General features: G+C 37.7%; 1 non-coding gene across 1 annotated transcript; it reads right to left on the bottom strand.

Annotated features, from left to right (window-relative positions):
* Nucleotides 1-5,673: 5,673 nt before the first annotated feature.
* LOC114368847 lies at nucleotides 5,674-5,780 on the bottom strand. The gene has a single exon (XR_003657434.1). It is a non-coding gene; the product is annotated as a small nucleolar RNA R71 (small nucleolar RNA).
* Between the last annotated feature and the right edge of the window lie 2,475 nt (nucleotides 5,781-8,255).

Genomic DNA, 8,255 nt, shown 5'->3' with positions numbered 1-8,255 from the left:
GGTCCAATTGACTATGCATGGAAGACTGGATGAGGGCACAAGGATTGACCCCAAAGAGAAGCAATCCTCTCTTCATGGAAAGGAAGACAGAATGACTCTCGACAGAGAAAGGAGCAACAATCAGCACTGGCTCCACCTTTGGCCTCTTTTATGGTTCTTCATCTTGAGGACCATGAATCGCCTTCTTCACAACACTAGGACTAGGGGGGAGGAGGAGGAGGCACCCACTTCTTTTATACCTCGACATGCTTTTTCCCTTTGTCAACTTTAGCTTTCCTAACCTTTTCCTTCTTGGATTTAGCCTTCTCAGCCTTTTCTGCCCGAGCCTTCTTGTGTTGGATCAAGTGGCTTGACTAACTAAAAAACTATCCTTCTTAATGTTACTAGATTTAATTAGGCTTTTACTACTAAGTTAAGAAAGTAAAGAATAGAAAAAGAAACTTAACCAAAAGAAAAAGCGATAATTAAAGTGCATAATGGAAATTAAAGAGTGTAATATCTACCTTCCCTCGAGTGAAATTCTTTTCCAATAGGAATTTACTTAATCTTTCATACCAAGCCCTAGGTGTTTGTTTTAATCCATAGAGTGCTTTCTTTAATCTATAGACATGGTCTAATTTTTGTGAGTCTTCAAACCCAGGAGGTTAGACCATTTAAGAAAGCACTCTTGACATCCATTTGATATAGTTTAAAATTCATAATAGATGCATAGGCTAAAAGCATCCTAATGGCTTCTAATCTGGCTACGGGTTCAAAGGTTTCTTCATAGTCTATACCTTCTTCTTGGTTATATTCTTTTGCTACCAGTCTAGCTTTATTTCTAATTACTATACCATTTTCATCCAATTTGTTTCTGAATACCCACTTAGTTCCTATGATTGGATAATTTGAAGGTTTCTCTACTAATTCCCATACATCATTTCTTTCAAATTGATTTAATTCCACTTGCATAGCTACTATCCAATGATAATTTATAATGGCTTCCTTAAGGTTTTTAGGTTTTATTAATGAAACAAAAGCCATATTATTGCATAAATCTTTGAGAGAGTGTCTAGTTGTTACCCCTTTTGAGATATCTCCGATGATGTTGTCAAGAGGATGATTTCTTGAAGTTTTCCATTCTTTGGGAAGATTATCATTTTCTTGGGCTATGCCATTTTGAACATCCTTGTTTTCTTCATCTCTCTTCCTTTTTAGATTTCTTTCTTCATCGGGTATATCTTCCAAAGAATCTGCAATATCATCAAGAAATTCCTTTCTCGGAGAGGTAATATTAGTTTCATCAAAAGTAACATGTATTGATTCCTCAATTGTCATGGTTCTTTTGTTGTATATCCTAAAGGCTTTACTATGTAGGGAATACCCAAGCAAGATACCCTCATCCGCCTTAGCATCAAATTTTCCTAGGCTTTCTTTACCATTGTTTAAGACAAAACATTTACATCCAAAATCATGTAAATGAGCAATGTTTGGTTTTCTATTATTAAAGAGTTCATATGGGGTTTTCTTAACAATGGGTCTTATTAAGGCTAATATAACATGTGGTATTGATTGCTTCTGCCCAAAAATCTTTTGGAAGTGGTGTGTCATTTAAAAGGGTTCTAGCAATTTCTTCTAAAGATCTATTTTTCCTTTCTACTACACCGTTTTGTTGAGGTGTCCTAGGTGCAGAGAAATTATGTTCTATGCCATGTTCATCACAAAACATTTCAAAATATTTGTTTTCAAATTCACTTCCGTGATCACTTTTAATGGAGATAATTTTGAGATTTTTCTTGTTTTGGATGACTTTGGCAAGTCTTATAAATGCATGAAATGCATCATTTTTCTGAGTAAGAAATAAAGTCCAAGTATACCTAGAATAATCATCAAGAATTACTAATGCATAGTAACTTCCACCAAAACTCATGACCCTAGATGGTCCAAACAAATCCATGTGCAATAATTGTAATGGTTGAGTGGTAGAGACAATATTTTTAGATTTAAAAGATGTTTTTGTTTGTTTACCTTTCTGGCATGCGTCACATAATTTATCTTTTTCAAACTTTAATTTTGGTAAACCAACAACTAGGTCTTTGGAGATTAATCTATTTAGATGATCCATGTTAATGTGGGCAATTCTCTTATGCCATAACCAATGATCATTATCTTTACTTAGAAAGCATCTATCATTTTTCAGATTTTTGTTTTAAATCAATCATGTAAACATTATTTTCTCTGAAACCTATATGCTCAATATCTTTGTCATGCTCATGCTTGATAACACATTTTTCAGAATCAAAAGATACTTTATATCCTCTATCACATAATTGACTAACACATAATAAGTTATGCTTTAAACCTTCTACAAGTAACACATTTTCAATAGGAGTAGAGGAACTCGTACCTATTTTACTGACTCCAATGATTTTGCCTTTGTTGTTGTCGCCATATGTAACATGTCCACTTTTCTTGGTGGAAATGGTTGTAAATTTGGATACATCTCCTGTCATATGCTTGGAACATCCACTGTCGATGTACCACTTCTTCCTTACAGATTCTTCTTTGTTGTTTTCATGAGATTTTGTCATGAGGCACAAGTTGACTTGGTCTTCATCATGATCTTGGAATGACCTATTCCTGAAATTACTTTTGAAAAACAAAGAATTTAAAGAGGCCATGAATCTTAAAGTGGTTAAACTTTCTACAAGATACCTGCTATGATACCACTTGTTGGATCAAGTGGCCTCGGAATAATTAAGAAGGGGGGGTTGAATTAATTATTAATGTGCCTTGACTAATTAAAAAACTATCCTTCTTAATGTTACTAGATTTAATTAGGCTTTTACTACTAAGTTAAGAAAGTAAAGAATAGAAAAAGAAACTTAACCAAAAGTAAAAGCGATAATTAAAGTACACAGTGAAAATTAAAGAGTGTAGGGAAGAAGAAGACAAACACAAGAGTTTTATACTGGTTCGGCAACAACCCGTGCCTACATCCAGTCCCCAAGCAACCACCGGTTCTTGAGATTTCTTTCAACCTTGTAAAATCCTTTACAAGCAAAGATCCACATGGCATGTACCCTCCCTTGTTCTCTTTGAACAACCAAGTGGATGTACCCTCCACTTGAACTGATCCACAAGATATGTACCTGATGTGCCATCATTTTCTTCTATTTTCTAAACCCTTTTTGCACCATTTTAATTACTGATTGATCTTAATTGTCAATTAATCAGGCAGTTTTATTATTTGGGCTCATTTAGCTAATTTGATGTTTTTAATCTAATTTCAGGAATTAATGAAACATTGGGCTTAATCCGGATTTTGGTTATGGACTTGAAGAGGGCAAATAAAGCAACGCTCACCTTAGTTAATTTCTAATTAGGAAATTTCGCAATTTTATTTTATGCTGTTCAGTGTTTATTTCGTTTTGGGCCAGAGTATTGTAATAGGGCCCAGTGACTTTGAGTGATTTTAAATAGTAGCCTTGGGATTCGTGCAAGGCTATTCTGTTATGCTATTTTATTATTCAGAGCTTTGTTTTAGGTTTTCAAGTTTTTCTGTTCTAAGGCTACTGTTTTCGTTCTTAATGCAATTTTCCGTTTTCTGCTTCTAATTACAATTTCGTTCTTGCTTCTTCTTCTACTTTCATTTACGTTTCTGTCTCATTTACGTTTTTGTTTCATTTACATTTCTGTTCATTTACATTTCTGCTTCATGTTTCATTTGCATTTTCTGTTTGAATCTATGGAAGGCTAGTTTTTCTGGTGTTGTTTCCTTTTGAGGACGAAGCCCAACTCTCTTTGAGGTTTCGTTTGTAATGTGGTTTCCTGGCAGTTTTCCCTTCACCAGTTTTCCCAAATTCGTGAACATTAATCAGTACACGCTTCGTGTTCGATTAATTGCCTTTGAGCCTAACTTGCGTTCATGCTTAATGGACGAAGGGGTAACTGGTGTATGTGGTGCCTAATCATGTATTGACAACCCTAAGTTGATTTTCGCTTAGTAAATTGAAATAGGGTTGGATTAAGTGGTTGACTATTAGGGACGAATTCTCCATAACCCAGGATAAGAGAATGGCTTCTGAATCAGAGGAAGCAACCCGTTTTTAATATTAGTAGTTTCATATTCCAGTTTACTTGTTCTGCTCTTTAATCACGAAACAAACAACCCCCCCCAATCGTTACTGTTACTGCGCAAGTATATTATGAACATTTGGTTTGTCATTGGTCGTTGGGAAACGACCTAGATTCACTTCCTAGTTACTGCATTTTCATGTTTATTTGATTCGGGTACGGCCTCGATCAAATTTGGCGCCGTTGCCGGGGAGCAGTGTCCAAAGGTTCATAATAGCTAGCTAGTGTTGTGTGTTTAATCCTTTCGTGTTTTATGTTTAATTGTTAGTATTGTGTTAGTATGTGTGTTAGTGTTGTTTAGTGTCCTGGTATTTTGTTTAGTGTGTGTTCTGTTTCAGTTTTCCCATTAAGCGTTTCCCCTGTTTCAGTCTTGGGTGTTTTGCTGTGAATAGTGTTTTGCGACGGACTTAGCGACCACCCATGCTGAATTATTTGAGATTTTTTGTTTTAGTAGCTAGGGTTGTTATTTTTGGCTGAATTTTTTTGTGGTAACTTCTTTTAACCTATATTTTGTGGGAAAAATAGCTAGAGCCTTTAGTTTGGTCAGATTTGAAAGTTCCAAAAAAGTAGCAAATTTTGTGTTTGTCGAAACTTCAAACGGGCATAACTTTTGCTCTGGTTATCAGAATCGCAATTATTATATATGTATTTGGGGTAGAAAAAAATTTCCTACGCCGTGGAAGCCAACCATAGGCCGGCTGAGGTCTCCGTCGTCCAAAAATAGTGATTCTGTCAAAAGTTTTTTATTTTTCAAGTTTTATTCACTTATTTTTCTTAACCTACTATTTTTAACTTCCATAGTTACACTTTGAATTTTTGCCTGAAATTTTTTGTGCTATCTTCTCATCATTTTATAAGGTTGCTCACAAAATTTCAAGTCATTTGGATATCATTTGAGGGTAGCTGTAGTTCAAACCTGCACCTTTATTTACATGACAAGGCAACTAGTTGTGCATGCTGAATGTAGTGTATGACTAGAGGCAATCCATCTGACTTACAACCCTTTGACCCTGAGATAGATAGGACATTTCATAGATTAGTTAGGCATCATTTTATACCTTTTGATCATCCTGAGCATTCCATTACTGGTGAATCTGTGCATTCTGTTATTGGTGATTTTGAACATCCTGATTTGGAGCATTATAATTTTGAGCATTCTGATTTTGCTCATTCTGAGAACATGGCACAACCTCCACCCGTGAGAGGACTCTAAGGGAAATGGCTGCACTTGATTTCACCTACGAAAGCTTGTGCATCCAATACCCTGATGAGGATGTCCCATATGTTCTTAAAACTGGACTGATTCATTTGCTTCCAAAGTTTCATGGCCTTGCAGGTGAAGACCCGCACAAACATTTGAAGGAATTTCATATTGTTTGCTCCACCATGAAACCCCCAGATGTCCAAGAGGATCACATATTTCTGAAGGTTTTTCCTCATTCATTAGAGGGAGTGGCAAAGGACTGGCTGTATTACCTTGCTCCAAGGTCCATCACGAGCTGGGATGACCTTAAGAGAGTATTCTTAGAAAAAATTTTCCCTGCTTCCAGGACCACAGCCATCAGGAAAGATATCTCAGGTATTAGACAACTCAGTGGAGAGAGCCTGTATGAGTATTGGGAGCGATTTAAAAAACTATGTGCCAGTTGCCCTCACCATCAGATTTCGGAGCAGCTTCTTCTCCAATATTTTTATGAAGGACTCAGTAATATGGAGAGAAGTATGATAGATGCTGCCAGTGGTGGAGCCCTTGGAGACATGACTCCTACTGAAGCCATAAATTTAATTGAGAAGATGGCTTCCAACTCCCAGCAGTTTAGCGCCAGAAATGATGCCATAGTCATTAGAGGAGTGCATGAGGTAGCTACAAACTCAGCTGGAACATCTGAGACTAAGAAGCTTGAAGGCAAACTGGATGCATTGGTTAACTTGGTAACCAAGCTGGCCTTGAATCAGAAATTTGTACCTGTCGCAAGGGTTTGTGGTTTGTGCTTCTCTGCTGACCACCATACAGACCTTTGCCCTTCCATGCAGCAACCTGGAGCAATTGAGCAGCCTGAAGCTTATGCTGCAAATATTTACAATAGACCTCCTCAACCTCAGCAGCAAAATCAACCACAACAAAACAATTATGACCTCTCCAGCAACAGATACAACCCTGGATGGAGGAATCACCCTAATCTCAGATGGTCCAGCCCTCAGCAACAACAACAGCAGCCTACTCCTTCCTTCCAAAATGTTGTTGGCCCAAGCAGACCATACATTCCTCCACCAATCCAACAACAGCAACAACCCCAGAAATAGCCAACAGTTGAGGCCCCTACACAACCTTCCCTCGAAGAACTTGTGAGGCAAATGACTATGCAAAACATGCAGTTTCAACAAGAGACCAGAGCTTCCATTCAGAGCTTGACTAATCAGATGGGACAATTAGCTACACAATTGAATCAACAACAGTCCCAGAATTCTGATAAGCTACCTTCTCAAGCTGTCCAAAATCCCAAAAATGTCAGTGCCATTTCATTGCGGTCAGGAAAGCAGTGTCAAGGACCTCAACCCGTAGCACCTTCCTCATCTGCAAATGAACCTGCCAAACTTCACTCTACTCCAGAAAAAGGTGATGACAAAAATTTACCTAACAATTTATGTGCAGGTGAATCTTCTTCCACAGGTAATTCTGGTTTGCAGAAGCAGCACATTCCCCCTCTTCCATTCCCTCCAAGAGCAGTTTCCAACAAAAAAATGGAAGAGGCAGAGAAAGAGATCTTGGAAACGTTTAGAAAAGTAGAGGTAAACATACCTCTGTTGGATGCAATAAAGCAAATTCCAAGATATGCTAAATTCTTGAAGGAGTTGTGCACTAATAAGTGGAAGCTTAAAGGAAGTGAACGAATTAGCATGGGCAGAAATGTCTCCGCATTGATTGGTAAATATGTTCCTCAAATTCCTGAAAAATGCAAAGATTCAGGTACATTCAGCATACCTTGTATTATAGGGAATAGTAAGTTTGACAATGCCATGCTAGATTTAGGAGCTTCTATTAGTGTTATGCCTCTGTCTATTTTTAATTCTCTATCTCTAGGTCCCTTGCAGTCAACTGATGTGGTAATTCATTTAGCTAATAGAAGTGTTGCCTACCCTGTTGGTTTCATAGAAGATGTCTTAGTTAGAGTTGGTGAACTGATTTTCCCTGTTGATTTTTATATTTTGAATATGGAAGATGGATTTTCTCAAGGATCAGTTCCCATCATTCTAGGCAGACCCTTTATGAAAACTGCTAGAACTAAGATAGATGTTTATGCAGGCACACTATCCATGGAGTTTGGTGATATAACTGTTCATTTTAATATTCTGGATGCTATGAAATACCCATCTGAAGATCTTTCTGTATTTCGTGCTGAAATAATTGACCATGTTGTTGATGAATACATGGCTGATCTTTATTCTAATCTGCATGCCTCTCACTCTTCATGCATTGAGTCTGAAATTATACTTGATCATATGTCTGAATTTGATGCTGAGAGTGAATCTGAAAGTGATATTGATTGCATGTCTGGTGGTGGTGTTTTACCTCTCGAGATTGATTTTATAGAGTCAGATAGGACTAACCATGTTTCAGGAAGTACACATACCTCTGACTTTCTTTATGAGGTAAAGGCTGAGAAACCATCTCCTTCTACCACTGTCCAGCCGACCACACCAGAATTGAAGCATCTGCCATCAAATTTAAAATACGCTTACTTGGATGATAGCAAGAGTTTTCCAGTGATTATATCTGCCTCCCTTGCTAATGAGCAAGAGGAGAAGTTGTTGTTAGTTCTCAAGAAGCATAAGAAGGCTATAGGCTGGACCCTGGCAGACATTCCTGGTATTAGCCCATCCACATGTATGCATCGAATAAATTTAGAGGATGGAGCTAAACCAGTAAGACAGCCACAGAGAAGACTCAACCCGGTGATTCTTGATGTAGTGAAGAAGGAGATAACCAAGCTTTTGTAAGCTGGAATCATTTATCCTATCTCCGACAGCAAATGGGTGAGTCCCGTCCAGGTAGTCCCGAAGAAGACCGACCTCACTGTGATAAAAAATGAGAAGGAGGAGTTGATTCCTACTCGGGTGTAGAACAGTTGGAGAGTCTG

The sequence above is a fragment of the Glycine soja genome, chromosome 1 (genome assembly GCF_004193775.1).
Source record: "Glycine soja cultivar W05 chromosome 1, ASM419377v2, whole genome shotgun sequence".
In the NCBI taxonomy this organism is placed as follows: Eukaryota; Viridiplantae; Streptophyta; class Magnoliopsida; order Fabales; family Fabaceae; genus Glycine; species Glycine soja.
This window is presented reverse-complemented; position numbering and strand designations above follow the sequence as displayed.